Source organism: Elaeis guineensis, chromosome 8, assembly GCF_000442705.2.
Source record: "Elaeis guineensis isolate ETL-2024a chromosome 8, EG11, whole genome shotgun sequence".
NCBI lineage: Eukaryota > Viridiplantae > Streptophyta > Magnoliopsida > Arecales > Arecaceae > Elaeis > Elaeis guineensis.
This window is the reverse complement of record NC_026000.2, coordinates 122,574,907-122,594,907: the sequence shown is the minus strand read 5'-3', so window position 1 is coordinate 122,594,907 and position 20,001 is coordinate 122,574,907.

Genomic DNA, 20,001 nt, shown 5'->3' with positions numbered 1-20,001 from the left:
AAACGGGTAGGGTCTTTCAACCACTAACAACTGATAAGCAAGACTTGCGGCATACGGCCAAGAGTCCACGACAATTTGGTTGAGTTGTTGGCAGGATGATGCCTTGCCTCCTGGTGTTTTAAAATCAAATGCTTCTCTTGTCAATGATCGCAATCAGCACATGACTTCGCATGTGGTTTCATTAATTTCCATATCTACCATCTCAGTGAAGGAAAAAAGAGCATCTTCTACACCAGGCTTACACCATTTCAAAATCTAAAGAGGGGTTAGACATACATTGTCTTCCATAACATCTAAGTTATAATAGAGCAATCTTGTTGTTGCACCAAAACCTATCCTCTACCATCTAAGAAAACATACCCATCTAAAGCCATGCTTGTTGTGTTGTTATCTATGTGTTGTCATTCCTTTAATCAACATCACTTGGATGAACTTACTCTTTGAGATCTATGCATACTATTTCTCCTACCACTAACATGCTTCTTGTCGTTCCGTTAATCACCATCACTTGGATGAACTTACTCTTTGAGATCTATGCATACTATTTCTCCTACCACTAACATGCTTCTTGTCGTTCCGTTAATCACTATCACTTGGATGAACTTACTCTCTGAGATCTATGCATATTATTGTAGCCACCACTAACATGCTTCTTGTCGTTCCATTAATCACCATTGCTTGGATGAACTTACTCTCTAAGATCTATGCATATTATTGCAGCCACCACTAAGATGCTTCTTGTCATTCCATTAATCACAATTGCTTGGATGAACTTACTCTCTGAGATCTACACATATCATTGCCGCTGCTCCTCATATGCTTCTCCAGTGTATCTGTTATTTTGATCGCATTCAAAGACAACCCTAAAGTGGTGATGTGGAATTATCTTGCCTTTGCACATGAATACACTTGATTAGCCTATCAACAAACTCTATGAGCCAGGTATAGTTGATGAAATATTGAACTTCAAGTTTCATTAATTGAATATATATATATATATATATATATATATATATATATATATATATATATATATATATATATATATATATATATATATATATATATATATATATATATATAATCAAAATAGTTATATATATTTTGTGGTCACTGTAATCGCAATGAATCGTAAGTTCAGCTAACAAAAATTTTGGTTACTTGCAGTCCAATCTGCAGTTTTTCAAGGCTAGCAAGGAAATTAGACAACATTTCCAGAATTCCTTAAAACTGAAGTTGAAGTTGATTGTCTATTAATTTAAAAGTATACATACAAACATACACAACAGAAGAAGTTAACTAGCATTATGTATCTTAACTAAGTAAATGATAGTGTAAACAAATTTTTATGTTGCATCTTCAGAACTTGTGGTAAAGAATAATTGAAAAAGACACAAAATAAAAGGGGCAATGAGGCTGTTGCAGTCGGCCAAATCAGGCTCATAAGATCGGATCTCGGATCCAATCCGACATGAGGCATTATCCATTTTGATCAGTGTGAGATAGGTCGTGGCCCCTAACTCGCATGGAGTAGACCTTGGCCCAGGACCCACACGAGACCGTATAGCTTTGCCCTTGAAAAAGGTGCCTCACGTGAGAAGGGGGCTCCAAACCTAATAAGGCAAGGTTGTCTGATTGAACAATCGATGTAGGACTAAAATCTATTTTTCTCTGCAACAGTGGCCCTCTCAATTAGAGAATCGCAGCCTACTCTGGATGAATTCATCCTTCAGCTCGGACCTTTATCGAGGAGATACTGTATATTGGGGAGACCTGCATGGGCCACCAGTATTGCGGTCGGCCAAGCTAGGCTCATGAGATCGAATCCCGGATCCAATCCGATGTGAGATATTACCCGCTTTGGCTAGTGTGAGGTAGGCTGTGGCCCTTGACCCATGTGGGGTAGGCCCTGGCCCAGGACCCACATGAGACCGCATGGCTTTGCTCTTGAAAAAGGTGCCTGACGTGATAAGGGGGGCTCCAAGCCTAATAAGATAAGATTGTCTGACTGAACAACCGATCACCTCCAAGTCAGGAAACTGCAGTCTACTCCAGATGAATTCTCCCTTTAGCTCGGACCTTTACCAAGGAGACACTGTATATTGGGGGGACTTGCATGAACCACCAATCCGACATGAGGTATTGTCCGTTTTGATCAGTGTGAGGTAGGCCGTGGTTCCTGACCTGCGTGGGATAGGCCTTAGCCCAGAACCCGCATGAGATTGTATGGCTGTTAGAGTTTCATGGTTTCATGCATTTAAAATTTTTCAAAACAAGTATGCAATAGAATTTAAAATTTTCAGATTAAATCTAATTTAATCTAAGTATGCATAAGATCAAATCTTCAAACCATAAGCAAGATCATCATATGTGAGATAAGATTCAGATACAGAAATCAAATAGAGAAAAATAAATAAAAACATACCTTGGCATAGATCAATCTTCAATGCGAACTGATGATCATGGATATCTTCCGAATGTCTCTTGTAGTCACACAAACGTCCGACCTCTACGGGTATCCACATGAGACTCTGATCTGATTAGAAGCCTTTTGATCTCACCGGAGTACTAGCTCTCTTACAGAGATTGTATTTTGATAGTTGAAAATCTTTTTTTCTTTTAATACACTCTTGGAGAAGAAGAAGATGTAGGAGGATCTTGATCTCTACGCTAGAGATCATAAGAAGAACCATTTCTTCTCTTTTCTTTCTAAAATTCATGCACCAAATCTCTACAATAGAGATGTAAAAATTTTGTCCAACTTTTGGACAAAGGGAAGAGAAGACATCCATGTCCAAACATGGACAAAAGATGGAGAAGAGGATGTCCTAACAACCAACTCTTGGTTGTGTAAGAAAAAAGGGATATGGGGATACATACCTCATGCCACATTTTTTCATGTCATCCCTCCTTTTTCTCCCTTAATTTTTCATGCACAAAAATGGCTCTGTTTTGGTGTCAATCTAATCCTCATCTCTGCCCTTACACATCCCATATGGCGGTCTTTAGAAAGGGAAGAGATAGAGATCTAGTTTGGGTAGGAGATGAGAATCCAAACAACTTAGGACTCTACCCTTTTGATGTCACCCACCCCAATCAGATTTCGTCCAGATTTTTACACGATAAATAGGAGATTTAAGGAGCTTATTACATGCACAAGATGAGAAGAGGGGGCATGGAAAATCAGCATGTAATCTGATTGTGGTGTGGACTTTGTTTGGCGCATGAAAGGAAGAAGTTTAATCCTATGGGACTCTTAGATTAGGTGGTTGTTTTAAATCAAATAAAAATTTCAATCAATCTTAATCATATTAAGATCAGATTAGATCCAAATAGATAAAAAATTAAATCTGATTTGGAGCCCAAACTATTTAGATTAGATGTCAAATAATTGGAGGAGTCTTAGTCTTTTTGGACTCTTGCTTGGTGCTTGAGTTAAACTCAATTTAATCCTAATCCAATTAGGATTTAATGCACCCATAGAAATGAAAATTTCTAGTCCAAATAAAAACTCATACATCCTAGTCTAATTAAAAATTAAGTTAAACCCAAATCCTAATTCAAATAGGAATCATTCTTCCATACAATTTAGGTTATCTCATAACCCAATCAGGTTTAATTAAATCAAACCCATGTCAAGTCAAATTAAATTCAATTTAATTAGACTTGATACAAACCTCATAGCTTAATCAAATTGAGCTACTTAGCAATCCAATTGTCAATAAATTCTCCTTTAACTCACTAACTCTTTAGCGAGTTACATAATGCAACATTTACATTAGATCAATCATCAGTCAAATTGATAATCAAATTCTGTTACAATTCATAATCGTAATTCAACCATTTGATTAGTCAAATTTTTTTTTTGTATGTGACCCCATAGGTTCTATTCTGTTTAGTAGTAAGATATATTGTGATCTCTATCACAATTCATTGAAACTCTTTTCAATGGGTTAAAACCATTCCAACTCAGTCCATCAAGGATCATCGATCATCAAGATGATGCTCATGGGTCTCACAATCCACCAATGACATCTAGCAGTATGTAGTGGCAATCTAGCAAAATAACAGTGATGAACCTCTAGGTGCAGTTAACGCATGATACAGTCCCTCTATCGTAAGTTCTGACTAGATGGCATGTCATGGATAAATCGTCAAACCTCATCATCAATCATATGATAGATTCAATCAGCTCAAGTCCATATATGATTCTATGAAAACTCTTTTCCATCAATCACACTGCTATGACGATAGACTTAAAGACTCAGCTTTATAAATCCCATAGGACTACTCTCTTCTGCTAGGATCGATAGATCCCATCTTGATGCACACCTCACTCCTACAGTGGACCAACTGTCGCCAACATCCACTACAAGGGCTTATTGAGACCCATATTGATGTGTCAGTCAAACTTTAGCAGCCTCACTGCGAGCAGTAGTATCATCTCAAATAAAAGAACCAGTCATACAACTGCAGCATCGAGAAAGTCACTAACGAGTGAGCAGACATCCATGTGACTTCTCATGTTGGTCATGCTTAGTGCTAGTTATTCTCTAACAATCACCTACACTTTCGCTCCAGTATCTCTACACTACAGACTCGAGACCTATCTGTCCGAAGGAAGTGATCCGTGCACTGATCTATCTGGATCAATCACCATCCCTATGATGATCCTATGATTAGGAATAATTTAGAAATTAACCATTAATGACATATGTCTCAAATTCTCAACTCTTTAAGGATATGTGTCATCATCTTATTAATTTCTTGGATGATTCATAAACACATAAATATGAATGATAATATAAATACCCAATAAGTATAAAATTATGTTTTAGAAATATGGTATGTGTCAGCCAAGATTGGCTTCTAAGACATACATCTAACAATCTCCCACTTGCACTAAAATCAATTTGCATATGCCAAGCCCCATCTTCACAAGATAGACTTTAGTCTTCGGCTAGCTAAGTGACTTACCAGTGGGTTAACCACATCATATGTGGAGTTTGCTCTCTACATCTCTATGTATTTCTACTTGAGATAGTCGTGTGTTCTACTGCTCTATGTGCTTGGATATCTAGTGAGACTTAGGCTCCTTAGCAAGGATTATAGTGCCATTATCTTTGCAATATAGTGTCATGACATCTAATGGCGTGACATCCAATTCTGCAACTAACATTAGAACCAGAATACATCCTACATATTTACAGTGTGCTTAGCTTCCATCGATCGATAATTTGAAACCCTTCCAAAATATCGACACAGGAACGCACCCCATGATGTAGATATTCTACCGTTAATATCAGATATGAAATCTAAATTGGTGTATCCTCCCACTCCTAGCTTTGATCCTTCTCCAAATTAAGAATATATTCTTAGTTCTTCTCAAGAGCTTAAGGATGTTTTCACAGCAATCCAGTACTCTTAGCTTGGATTCAACTGATATCTACTCGTGACATACACAGTATTATCTATATCAGTTCAAGCACATTACATGGCATACTTCTATGCCCAAGAGGGTAGCAGAGCCCTCTCTGAGATTTCTATGCTGAACCCTTTCAGTATCCAGTCTCAGTACTTTATTTGTGAAAACGCAAGCATCCATTGCATCTATCTCTATAGATCTTTAGGATGCTTGCTTTATATCTTTTATGGAAAATTTTATATTCAACCATATTTTAACTGATGTCAGTATTGGAAACTCCCACTGATCCTTTTGGAAACACATAATTTTTTTTTTTGATCTAACAATTTGATCGTATCATCGAGATGATTGTTCCAACTTAAAGATTATTATAGACTTTGTGATCTCCTATCACAAGAAGTGAAATTCATAGACTATTCTATACAAAAATCTTCAAAAAATTTCTACTCAGAAAAGCTATTTCATATCCCTTTCTTGAAGTCGATGTCTTACAACACTTCATTGTAGGTTTTGGGATCATTTCTATGCTCTCCATCTCCTATGAGAAATGACTTTCTCTACATTCTCTGTTAAGCATACCTAAGTATCTTTCGAAAGGATTGAAGATCCTACTATGTGTACGAGGTGGAGGAGGAATATACATCCACTGGCTCATGATAAATAGGTTCTTTAGGTCCTATGGCTCGTTGCTCTTCAGAGATACTCTCTTTGAGCTTAACTTTCCTCCCACTGCTTCATCCTAGTTAAACAATTTTTCAAGGAGATAGCATGTCGGGTCACAATCATATTGTAATTCTTTCAGAAAGTAGTATCCCAAACTCTCTTAGGATGAGCTTTATAGACCTATCCTCTAACATATCCACTTGCTATCCTTGACATAGGCTAGATATCTTTGGACCTTGAAATAATTAAGATTCAGTTCTCACCATACCATATCTCATACGGTGTGGTAGGAATAGATTTAGAGTAAACCCAATTTCATAGAAATAAAGTATGTCCCTAAAGAAACAAAATGAATCAGTGAATTTCATTATGGACCAGATCATATCTCATACAGTTTCATGACTCTTCTTATCTCGTTGAGCTGAGATATACTAAGAGCAGTCCAATATGAAACTATGCTATTTTATGAGATAACTGAGAAATTTCTTTTATTGGTATTGCATCCTCGATCCAATCGAAGTACCTGTAGAAATTTTTTAATTTGCTTCTCTACTTACATCTGAATTCTTTGAACATTTCAATAATTTCAGACTTGTATCTCATGTACTTACCCATATGATGACTGATCATCGGTAAAGATAACGAAGTACAGACAACTCCTTTTAGTAGCACATCGCATGGGCTATATATATCAAATATGTACAAGGATAAGTATCTCAGTGATTCTATTTTCTCTTATCCCACAAGAGTAGCTAGGTCATATTTTCTCAAAGAGATGATGCACAAGCTAAGTATGACTCGATAGTCAATGAGTCCAAAAGCCCATAATTCTCCAGTTTGTTATCATTTCTTCTCCAATACGATCTAGCCTAAGGTCCCACCTATACTTTAAAGTTTATCTCAACTCTGGATCTGTCAGATCCAATGGCATTCACTGTTTGCTCAATTAAGTTCACAGATGCATCACCATACAAATGTTAGAGACTGTCTCTAAGAACTAAATCCAAACGATATCACAAAGGATAGATACCCATGGTGACAGCAGCAACTGTTATCCTATTGCCAATTTAAGGATTACTTCCTCAGCCCTCCACCTTTTCATCGACTCTACATTAGAGTCTACAGCTCAATTGGAGAAGAAGAAATTATAAGGATTGTATTGAGCAATTTCGACATATGTACTCTAAGTGTTTCTTTGTTTCTTTAGGCTCTCCAGATATTTACCTCTGAACTCTTTCAAAGTTCCTTTGTTATCAACACTATGATCAATTGAGATAAGGTGCCATGATGGTCTTTTATATGGTAGTTCACAATAAACTACCCATATAAACTAATCAGGAATCGCAAGATAAAATCCATAAGCAATTCCTTATGTATGATCATGTCGAGCCTTTTAAGCTCCTTAATGTCCTTGATCATTATCAAATAACGATCATAGACTGACTGCCCATCATGCATCAGATGTGTTGTATGACTCTAATCACCTCACAACACTTGTAGATGAATCAATATGTCATTGACAATAAACATGTGCTTATGCATACGTTGGAGTTCATCTACCTATCTTAATTATCATTGTCCATCCATTCATCAAGTATAGCTCGTTGACTATGGATTGGATGGGTTGTTAACATCAGAATAATCTGAAAGAGAATATTGCTTAATTTTTTAAAACTTAAAAATAATTCTTAGGCTTGTGAGCCAGTCTATATAATTGGCTTCGGTTAATCGATTGATATCTAAGATTCAAGCTAGAGGATTGGAAGTTGATACAATGAACAGCAGAGAGTAAAAATTTTAATTGGATGTTTGTACTTATTTTATAATTTATTTTAGAAATTTTTAGATGTAAAAAGAGACTCCCACTATTTTATCAGATCTTTCACACTCTCCAGATGAAGAAATGAAAATTCTAACACTATAATTGAATTTCTAGTGGGTATTGCGATCCCACCGATGCAATGCACCTCACCTAATAGTTATTGGTAACACGAATGAACACCGATGCATAGACAACTCTTTGTCCAAATGCTTCTCTAAGCATGTTGCAGCCACTTGATCTTTAAGTCATGTGGGCTCACCTAACAGTTATTGCCCACACTCCTTAGTTAAGTCAGACCCACTATTCACAAGCAGGTGCAAAACTGTCATTGGATCCCTCACCTAACAGTTATTAGGTCCAACCCCATCTTTATCTTAGAGCAACTCTTTGTTAATAGAGTGGTTGCATGTTCTCGATGCAACTAAACCACTGTGACCAATCGAGAACAATCAACATCGGTAGCACACCCGCACATCTACAACAGTGGAAGATCTTGGACTTAATATTTATGGAGAGATTTGGATTTAGATCTCATCTAATCAGTCATCACATAACTGATGTAATTGGTATGAGCTAAATCAAACCACTAAACAACCATATTTGAGACTCAATTTTTCAAATTGATCAGGTAAGTGGAGATTGGTGGGGGGCCCCCCGTTGCTTTTCTTAGATACCAATAAATTGATCAGATAAGTGAATGAAATCAATTAAATAATCAACTTTCAATTACTTACCTTAGACATCAATTAGACAATTGATCCAAATATGTTAGCTTAGGTGAATCAAATTCAAGTTATAGAACCGAATTAGGTTCTTAGGTTAATCGATTCTACGTATAGGTGTCAATCGATTCGATCAATAATAATTGTATGATCTTGAGTTTCATTGACCTCATCCTAATCAACACTTGATTCAGTTTGATCAACAACTAAATCAATTTGGATCCAACATGATTAAATCAGAAATCCTTTAATGTAATCAATTACATGACCTAATTTGATCTGCCCATGACCAATCCCTCATGCACAAACATTAATTTCAGATTTTAAATCAAAATTTTTAGATCTAAATTCTTTGCATGAAGAGTAAATTTTGATCTCGAAATAATTTCAGATCATGTATACAAATATTTATCATATACATAAATAAGTTCAAGTCATAGAAATAAATTTCAGCCCTAAACATACTTCCATATATCATATATATAAATCAAAACAAATCTCGAAACTCTTTTCAGATCTAAATAACAAAACATATATCACATATATGCTGTAAAAATTAGATCTAAAATTTTAATTTAATTAAAAATTTTAACATCATTCTGGGACAATCATATAGCATAACAAGTTATGCTAGGACAATCTTATATCAGAACGACATCAAAAATCTTTCAAATCTGAAAATTTTCTCTGTAGATTTCAGATCTAAATCCTAATCTCATGCATATGATATGGCTCTGATACCACTGTTGGAGTTTTATTATTTCATGCATGCAAAAATTTTCAAAACAAATATGTAGCGGGATTTAAAATTTTTCAAATTAAATCTAATTTAATCTAAGCATGCATAAGATCAAATCTTCAAACCATAAATAGGATCATCATATGTGAGATAAGATTCAGATACAAAAGTTAAGTAGAAAAAAATAAATAAAAACATACCTTGGCATGGATCAATCTTCAACGCAAATTGATGATCATGGATGTCTTCTGAAGGTTCTTTGTTGCCGCATAAGCGTCCGGCCTCTATGGATATCCACACGAGACTCTGATCTGATCAGAAGCTTTTTGATCTCATCGGGATGCTAGCTCTCTTGCAGAGATCGCATCTTGACGGTTGAAAATCTTCTTTTCTCTTAAGACACTCTTAGAGAAGAAGAAGATGTAGGAGGATCTTGATCTTTACGCTAAAGATCATGAGAAGAACCCTTTCTTCCTAAAATTAATGCACCAAATCTCTACAATAAAGATGTAGAAATTTTATCCAACTTTTGGATAAAGAAAAGAGGAGACATCCATGTCCAAACATGGACAAAAGATGGAGAAGAGGATGTCCTAACAACCAACTCTTGATTGTGTAAGAAAGAAGGGATATGGGGATACATACCTCACGCCATCTTTCTTCACGCCGTCCCTCCTTTTTCTCCCTTGATTTTTCATGCACAAAAAGGACTTTGCTTTGGTGTCAATCTAATCCTCATCTCTGCCCTTATACATCCTATATGGTGGTCTTTAAATAGAGAAGAGATAGAGATCTAGTTTGGATAGGAGATGAGAGTCCAAACAACTTAGGACTCTACCCTTTTGATGCTGCCCACCCCAATCAGGTTTTGCCTAGATTTTTACACGATAAATAGGAGATTTAAGGAGCTTATTACACGCATAAGATGAGAAGAGGGGGCGTGGAAAATCAGCATGTAATCTGGTTGTGGCATGGGCTTTGTTTGGCGCATGAAAGGAAGAAGTTTAATCCCATGGAACTCTTAGATTAGGTGGCTGTTTTAAATCAAATATAAAGTCCAATCAATCTTAATCATATTAGGTCCAGATTAGATCCAAATAGATGAAAAACTAAATCTGATTTGGAGCCTAAATTATTTGATTAGATGTCACCTAATTGGAGAAGGAGTCCTAGTCCTTTTGGACTCTTGCTTAGTGCTTGAGTCAAACTCAATTTAATCCTAATCTAATTAGAATTTGATGCACCCATAAAAATGAGAATTTCTAGTCCAAATAGGAACTCATACATCCTAGTCTAATTAGGAATTGAGTTAAACTCAAATCTTAATTCAAATAGGAATCATTCTCCTATGCAATTTAGGTTATCTTATAATTCAATCAGGTTTGATCGAATCAAACTCATGTCAAGTCAAATTAAATCTAATTTAATTAGACTTGATACAAGCCCCATAGCTTAATCAAATTAAACCACTTAATAATTCAATTACTAATAAATCCTCTTTTAACTCACTAACTCTTTAGCGAGTTATATAATGCAACATTTGTATTGGATTAATCATCAATCAAATTGATAATCAAATCCTGTTATGATTTATAATCGTAATTCAAATATCTGGTCAGTCAAAAATTTTTTTTGTGTATGACCCCATAGGTTCTATTATATCTGGTAGTAAGATATATTATGATTTCTATCACAATATCATTGAAACTCTTTTCAATGGATTGGAACCATTCCAATTCAGTCCATCAAGGATCATCGATCATCAAGATAATGTTTGTGGGTCTCACAATCTACTAGTGACACCTAGCAGTATGTAGTGACAATCCAGCAGAATAAAAGTGATGAACCTCTAAGTACAGTTAACGTATGATACAGTCCCTTTATCATGAGTCCCGACCAGATGACAGATCATGGATAAATCGTCAAACCTCATCATCGGTCATATGATAGATTCAATCAGTTCGAGTCCATATGTGATTCTATGGAAACTCTTTTTCATCAATCACACTGCTATGGTGATAGACTTAAAGACTCAGCTTTATAAATCTCATAGGACTATTCTCTTTTGCTAGGATTGATAGATCCCATCTTGATGCACACCCCACTCCTACAGGGAACCAACTATCACTAACATCCACTACAGGGGCTTATTGAGACCCATATTGATGTGTCAGTCAAACTCCAGCAGCCTCATTGTGAGTAGTAGTATCATCTTAGATCGAAGGACCAGTCATACAACTGTAGCATCGAGAAAGTCACTAACGAGTGAGCAGACATCTATGTGACTTCTCGTGTTGGTCACGCTTAGTACTAATTATTCTCTAACAACCACCTGCACTCTCGCTCTAGTGTCTCTACACTACAGACTCGAGACCCATCTGTCTGAAGGAAGCGATCCGTGCACTGATCTATCCGGATCAATTATCATCCCTATGATGATCCTATGATCAGAAGCAATTTAGGAATTAACCATTAATGACATATATCTCAAATTCTTAACTTTTTAAGGATATGTGTCATCATCTTATTAATTCATTGGATGATTCATAGACACATAAACATGAATGATAATATAAATATTCAATAAATATAAAATTATATCTTAGAAATATGGTATGTATCAATCAAGATTTATTTTTAGAACATATATTCAATAATAATTTTATTTTAAAAAAAATTTATATAAAAAAATTTAAATTTAATAAAATAAAATTATTTAATTAAATAATTGACGGGGACTGAAGTTCGCTTTCCACCGCAATTTAAGCACACGCAGAAAGTGCAAAAACGGTGCGAGGAATGGCTGCAGCAAAAAAGGGAGGGCGTAATCGGTAAAAACTTCGCAAGTTTTGGGGCAAAGGCTAAATAAGCCGACTTCATGGACGAGAAGAATGTTCGCTAGATGCCCTCATTCGAATTCCATATTTACTATGCAGCTACTTTGTACAATTCATCTGACGCAAGGGCATTTTAGTCATTTTGCCATAACAGCTCAGTCATACCTGGTTCAGCGAGACGACGTCATGCTTACTGCTGAGCCGCGTCAACGTTGCTCTTAAACTTTAATTGACGAATATACCCTCGGTATTCAATTTTGTCACAAAGCCACTGAAAAGGGTCCCACAGTCTGTGCTGGAGATTCGGCGGAATAAAGGCCTCGCAACCGGCATTTCGTTTTTTATTCCATTAGAAGGCACGGAAGGCCTCATCAATTTGATAGGCCTAGAAGAGATAATTAAGTCTACCATTGGTACCTCCCTAACAAAAATCATATGGGGAAGGCACTAGGGAAGAAAATTTGAGAGAGTCGTTCATTTTTCCATGTTTCCTCTTATAACCATCTTACAGTAGAAAATCAAATGTTAGAGACTTCTACCTAGGATGTACAAATAAATCAATCAAACCATAAAATCGATCCGAACCATTAATTTTGGTTGAATTTGGATCAATTTTTTTATTTTTAATTTATTTTCAACTTAAATTTTAAAAAATTTAATTTAAACTGAACCAATTCATATATATATATATATATATATATATATATATATATATATATGAATTGTTATAGATTCACTTATATTTTATCCTAACCGTCCTAGCCTCATCTCTCCTTTATCCCCAAAATTAGGAAATACCTATCTAGTGCGATCGTGCCTTCCTCTCCTCCCATTCCATCTTAATATCTCCAACTCTAGTGGCTTAGGCCTCGTCTCTCTTCCACTTCGGCTTCTTCTTGCTTCTTCTTCTGTGTTCTCTAGAAAGTATGATTATAGTTTGAGGTGTTCTAACAATATCATTACTTAGCTCCTATTCTCTGATGAAACTATTCTTAATCATAGGTATTGTGCGCACGCATCAAGCAAGTCGTCGGAGTCAACCATGCTCCGCCCCACAAAGTATTGCCCACTTTGGCTAGGTCCGGACGGGGAGCAGTGCCCCATGGTCTCCACCAAGGGTTGTCTCTGGGATCCCTGATTGGGCCCCACCGGGGGTTGTACTGCCCCGGCCCAGCGTCACACAGACGGCCTCACGATTTTGTCCTCTCTCTATGGGAAAAGGCACCTCGTGAGGGAAGGTGTGCTCGTATCCCTCTTAAGCACATGTACACACCAGAGTTGTCCGATGTGGGACTATTAAGGGAGGTCCCCCCACAGCCTGCCCACAACAGTGGTGCGCCAGGAAGGGGGCACCCAGGGACAACCTCCGGTGGGGACCACGGGGCACTGCTCCCCGTTCGGACCTAGCCAAAGCGGGCAATACTTCGTGGGGCGGAGCGTGGTTGACTCCGACGATCTGCTTGACGCGTGCGCACAACAGTGGCACGCCAGGAAGGGGGCACCCGCCCCCTGTCCTCACATGCACCCTCCAGAGTGGGGGGCATGTTGTGGGCAGGCTATGGGGGGACCTCCCTTAATAGTCCCACATCGGGCAACTCTGGTGTGTGCATGTGCTTAAGAGAGATACGAGCACACCTTCCCTCACGAGGCACCTTTTCTCATAGGGAGAGGACAAAATCGTGAGGCCGTCTGTGTGATGCTGGACCGGGGCGGTACAACCCCCGGTGGGGCCCGATCAGAGGTCCCAGGGACAACCCCCGGTGGGGATCACGGGGCACTGCTTTACGTCCGGACCTAGCCAAAGCGGGCAATACTTCATGGGGCGGAGCGTGGTTGACTCCGACGACCTGCTTGACGCGTGCGCACAGCAGTGGCGCGCCAGAAAGGGGGCACCCGCCCTCTGTCCTCACATGCACCCTCCAGAGTGGGGGGGCATGTTGTGGGCAGGCTGTGGGGGGACCTCCCTTAATAGTCCCATATCGGACAATTCTGGTGTGTGCATGTACTTAAGAGGGATACGAGCACACCTTCCCTCATGAGGCATCTTTTCCCATAGGGAGAGGACAAAATCGTGAGGTCATCTGTGTGACGCTGGGCCGAGGCGGTACAACCCCCGGTGGAGCCCAATCAGGGGTCCCAGGGACAACCCCCGGTGGGGACCACGGGGCACTGCTCTCCGTCCAGACCTAGCCAAAGCGGGCAATACTTCGTGGGACGGAGCGTGATTGACTCCGACGACTTGCTTGATGCGTGCGCACAACAGTGGCACGTCAGGTAGGGGGCACCCGCCCCCTGTCCTCACATGCACCCTCCAAAGTGGGGGGCATGTTGTGGGCAGGCTGTGGGAGGACCTCCCTTAATAGTCCCACATCGGGCAACTCTGGTGTGTACATGTGCTTAAGAGGGATACGAGCACACCTTCCCTCACGAGGCACCATTTCCCATAGGGAGAGGACAAAACCGTGAGGCCGTCTGCGTGACGCTGGGCCGAGGCAGTATAACCCCCGGTGGGGCCCGATCAGGGATCCCAGGGATAACCCCCGATGGGGACCACGGGGCACTGCTCCCCGTCCGAACCTAGCCAAAGCGGGCAATGCTTCGTGGGGCGGAGCGTGGTTGACTTCGACGACCTGCTTGACGCGTGCACACAACAGTGGCATGCCAGGAAGGGGGCACCCGCCCCCTGTCCTCACATGCACCCTCCAGAGTGGGGGGCATGTTGTGGGCAGGCTATAGGGGGACCTCCCTTAATAGTCCCACATCGGGCAACTCTGGTGTGTGCATGTGCTTAAAAGGGATACGAGCACACCTTCCCTCACGAGACGCCTTTTCCTATAGGGAGAGGACAAAATCGTGAGGCCGTCTGCATGACGCTGGGCCGGGGCGGTACAACCCCTGGTGGGGCCCGATCAGGGGTCCCAGGGATAACACCCGGTGGGGACCACGGGGCACTGCTCCCCGTCTGGACCTAGTTAAAGCGGACAATACTTCGTAGGGCGGAGCGTGGTTGACTTCGACGACCTGCTTGACGCGTGCGCACAACAGTGGCGCGCCAGGAAGGGGGCACCCGCCCTCTGTCCTCACATGCACCCTCCATAGTGGGGGGCATGTTGTGGGCAGGCTGTGGGGGGACCTCCCTTAATAGTCCCACATCGGGCAATTTTGGTGTGTGCATGTGCTTAAGAGGGATACGAGCACACCTTCCCTCACGAGGCATCTTTTCCCATAGGGAGAGGATAAAACTGTGAGACCGTCTGCGTGACGCTGGGTCGGAGTGGTACAACCTCCGATGGGGCCCGATCAGAGGTTTTAGGGACAACTCCTGGTGGGGACTATGGGGTACTGCTCTCCGTTCGGACCTAGTCAAAGCGGGCAATACTTCGTGGGACGGAGCGTGGTTGACTCCGATGACCTACTTGACACGTGTGCACAACAATAGGCATATTTAAAACAACTGTTAATGATCCTCTTCTCTGCTTTTTCTTTCCCTTGAGACCAAGCATTGGCTATCTCTTTCTCCTGTTTTGAAACCTCGATACCATGAAAAAGTAGAGCAAAGAGAGAGAGGGAGGGCTCTCGAGATTCAATATGGTAGAGGATGGGAGATGTTGGGACCCTCAACAAATAGAAGGAAGCGGGTGATTGGAGATGGGGGTAAGAGGGTGGGGTGGGTTGGTTGGCATCATTTTTATGGGCCATCAATCCAAGGAGATACAACTATTTTTCTTCGAGGACTTGTATTGTAGTATAGTATATATAATGTTGATAATTATCACAAATTGTTGTACATTTTTTTTACAAAGTTGTGATCTTTTAAGTTGTTTTCATAGTTAAGGTGATTCTTATGTTGTCGTCTTGATCAGGTGATTCTTGTCATAATTGAATCTGTATAAACATAGATATTAGTTGGAAACGTTTAGCTGTGTATTTCTTAACATTTTTGACATGATATAACTAGAGTAATAGAGTTTGCAAGGTTCGATATTTTTGGATTTTTGAAGTAGTACTTTATAATTCACACTATAAGCCTTCTAAAGAATAGAAATAACAATCACTATAAGTAAATATAGTTAAAAGCAAAAAAAAGTACGTGTGGAGGGATACAGGTGGGGGTATTTTGGAGATTGGGGGAAGGTACAAGGAGGTGACGGGCTGAAACATTCAAATTTGTTCAATCGAGCTTGAAACCATAATGAAACCAATGAACCTAGCCGAACCAAATCAATTTTTTGGTTCAGCTCGAACCTGATTTTTTTACGCGGTCAGTTCAATTTCCATTTTAGAAAATCTATATAATTTTATTTGATTTAAAAATTGATCCTAAATAGATTCAAACCAAATTGTGCACACTCCTACTTCTACCAAAGGATTCGATCGAAAAAGCAAAAAAAAAATTACATGTGACATCTTCTTTTTTTTTTTTAAATTTTTTAAAATATATTTTTTATGTGTATATACTATATGGCTAAATAATACAATTAAGCAAATTAATCATCTAGTAAGATAATATATATATCTAGATAAATCAGTATACAGTTTTTTAAACATGACATTCATCAGTACACATTTTACGGTCAAATAATATATACTCAGCAACTTAGTCATTTAGCAACAAAGTATATACCTTCAAGTAAATTAACATAATTTCCTCAATACTATATTTAGCCGTACATACTCTATGATCAGATGATACATATTTGTCAATTTTCTGATATATATCGTAAATTTTTTTGATATACATACCGATAATGGTTCAATACATATCTCAAAATAAATTGATATATAGTTTCTAAAATATATTTTTTATTTGAAAATGCGTATTGTAGGGAACCAGGTAAAATCTTTGCTTACTATAAGGTTAAAACAAGGAAATAAGTATCAAAATTCATTACCACAATTATTCAACAAACAAGAATTTCTATTTTTGAATTGAGGGCTCGTAATGTAAGACTTATTTGGTCTTGATTTATCTAGATATATGTATTAATTTATTTGATGATTAATTTATTTAGTATATATCATCTGATCATGTAGTATATATTGATAAAAATTATTTTTTGAAAATAAAAAAATATTATATTTTTTATTAAATCATGGAACTGATGATACCAAGAGAAGTTTTAACCTTTAGGTTCCTTATTCAAGATGGATATTATATGAAATATAGTAAAATCTAAAGCCCACCCCATATACCACCGTGCTATATGATTTTTGTTGAGGGTGCAGCTTGGGTTGGTCTTCACCAAACTTGTCTATCTAACTCGCTCATTTGGTAGAGCTGGATTGAAGTTTTGTAAACATTTATTGACCTTGGGCTCAAAAATCTCAACCCAATCTAAACCTAATCCCAATCCAACTCAAACCCAAATTAACCTGATCCAACTTGATATATAAATAAATTAATTAGTTTATATTTTTATATAGATTACTTATATATTTATATAATTGCATCTTCAGTCCTATTAAATTATAGGTAAGTATCTCACCGAAATTTATGAATATATGAACTTCAATTCCATAAAAAATTAGTTAAATAAAAGCATCCCAAACTTTTTTATTTTTAATTTAATTAATATAGCACAGTCCAACTTAATATATACACTAACCTGATCCGACCTAGTTAACACAACCCAATCGAAATTTGCTTATTTGAGTGATGAGCAGACTAAGATGATAGTTGAAACTCTAACGAAAGAGCAATTGAATCAAATTTAGGATTAGTTGAGGCTTGGTACAATGAAGATATCTGAATGGTTGATCTATGTGATACTATGCATAATTTTTGACTTATGGTGTTTGAACATATACAGGAGGACTATCAAAACATATGATGATAAGCAAGGTACTTGAATGCTCAAAGTTTTATTGGCATGGTAGAATATTTGTTTTTTGAAAAAAAAAAAGCATAAATAACAAGTCTCCTAAATATATGTGTTTTAAAATAAAATTGCATATCATGTCTAATAGTTATGTTTTCATATGAGATGGAAAAGCTTTTAATCTAGATAAATATCCAGATTAAAAGGTATAGAAACAAAAGGTAGAAGTTAGAGGTACGATTCTACAAGCATAATGGAAAGAGGGGGGAGTTTGGTCTACTAACTCCAAAATGCGGCTGATTTCCCTGCACTCTCTACAGAAATAAGATATTATCCTACTTCATTCTTCTCTTTCTTTTTCACTATTTTCTTTCCATCCCGAGATACAGGCATGTGTTTATTGGTTCTATTATTTGTTTCTTTAATATTTTTCTGGTCAAAGAGTTTGGTGTACACGTGTCTAGGTGGGATTTTATGTAGGTGATTATTATATATATATATATATATATATATATATATATATATATATATATATATATATATATATATATATATATATATATATATACATATTGATACAAAAAAATGGGAAAGGGGAGAGACCAGCGTAGCAACCCCTCTAACAAGACCCCTATCCCACGAGTGAAATGTTCGATGTACGATGCCAACGCTTAATCGTTCTCCACCTGATTGGTGAGTACGTCATCACCTATGCCACTATAGTTATCAGGAAAGGAAACGATTCCTAACCTTTTTCGTTCCATGGTCGCCAACAGTAGAATCATTTCACTTTGGCATTTATTCGAGACTCGAACTGTGGTCGCTTGGTGTGGAGGGGGGGACTTTAGTCCATTGCCACTAGGTTGCTACCACGATGGTTATTATTATATTTTCAATAAACTTTTGTTTTCACTATCAATTTTGTTTGGCCTTCAATTGCTTAGTTCTCTTATTATTCCTAGTTAGATTGAGCGGAAGAAGAAGGTCAAAAGACGGAACTTCATGCATGTGGTGGGAAATATCTGTAAGGTTTTTCTCATCATTATCATAATCATCATTACTAGGTCTACAAAATAGTAAAATTTATAAATAATATTATAATGAACTATTTGACACAACCAAGTGCTAAAAAAAATTAAAAGGATACAAACTTTAAGCTTTGAGATCTAGAATTTATATAATAATCTTCATTTGTGATGCTATTGTATGGATATTTTTCTTTTTTTTTTTTAGAACATGATGATGATGCACCATCAGCTATTTGCTAGAAGTGATGGAAAGTACTCAGTCAAATGCTTGAGAAAACAATCCAAAAATCAAATGTTGAACCCCATGCCAATAATGAGAGATGAAACTATTGGAGCATAGTTAAATTTGGTAGACTACATGAGTGTTAGGGTTACATACATGTTATAGGATGTGGCTATTCCAGCTAGATGCCACTTGCTAATATCTTTGCCAAACAGTAACAAAGTACTGAGAATGTGACTTTAGGGCCAAAGGGACACTCTTTAGGTGCCAATTCAAAGGACAGAAAATGATCTGTCATTTCCATTTTGCTATGCTCCACAATTGGAAGCAAGAGGATCTTAGCTGCTTTGCTCAGTGATGGTGTACAAGAAGGGGCAGTGAAGGCAATGTTGTTAGGGGCAGTAGGAGATAAAGGGAAGGCATTTTATTGGAATTGGTGTGCAAAGGATCATATATCCAGGTTTTTTTTTACTATGGTTGTCAACATTAAAATTTAACAGAACCTCGCAAAGATAATGATTATCTTTTGCACCCTAGGAGAGATCACAGGATTCCAATCCTAGTGGTAGCAACTCCGCTGTATTTCTTAAAGAAAGAAAGAAAGAAAAAAAAAAAGGTAAATTATGCATCAACCTGGAATACAAGAATGCAGCATATTAAATCGAAAAGATATAGGAACAAAGCATACTAAATACAAATGCACCAAATAAGTATATATATGGG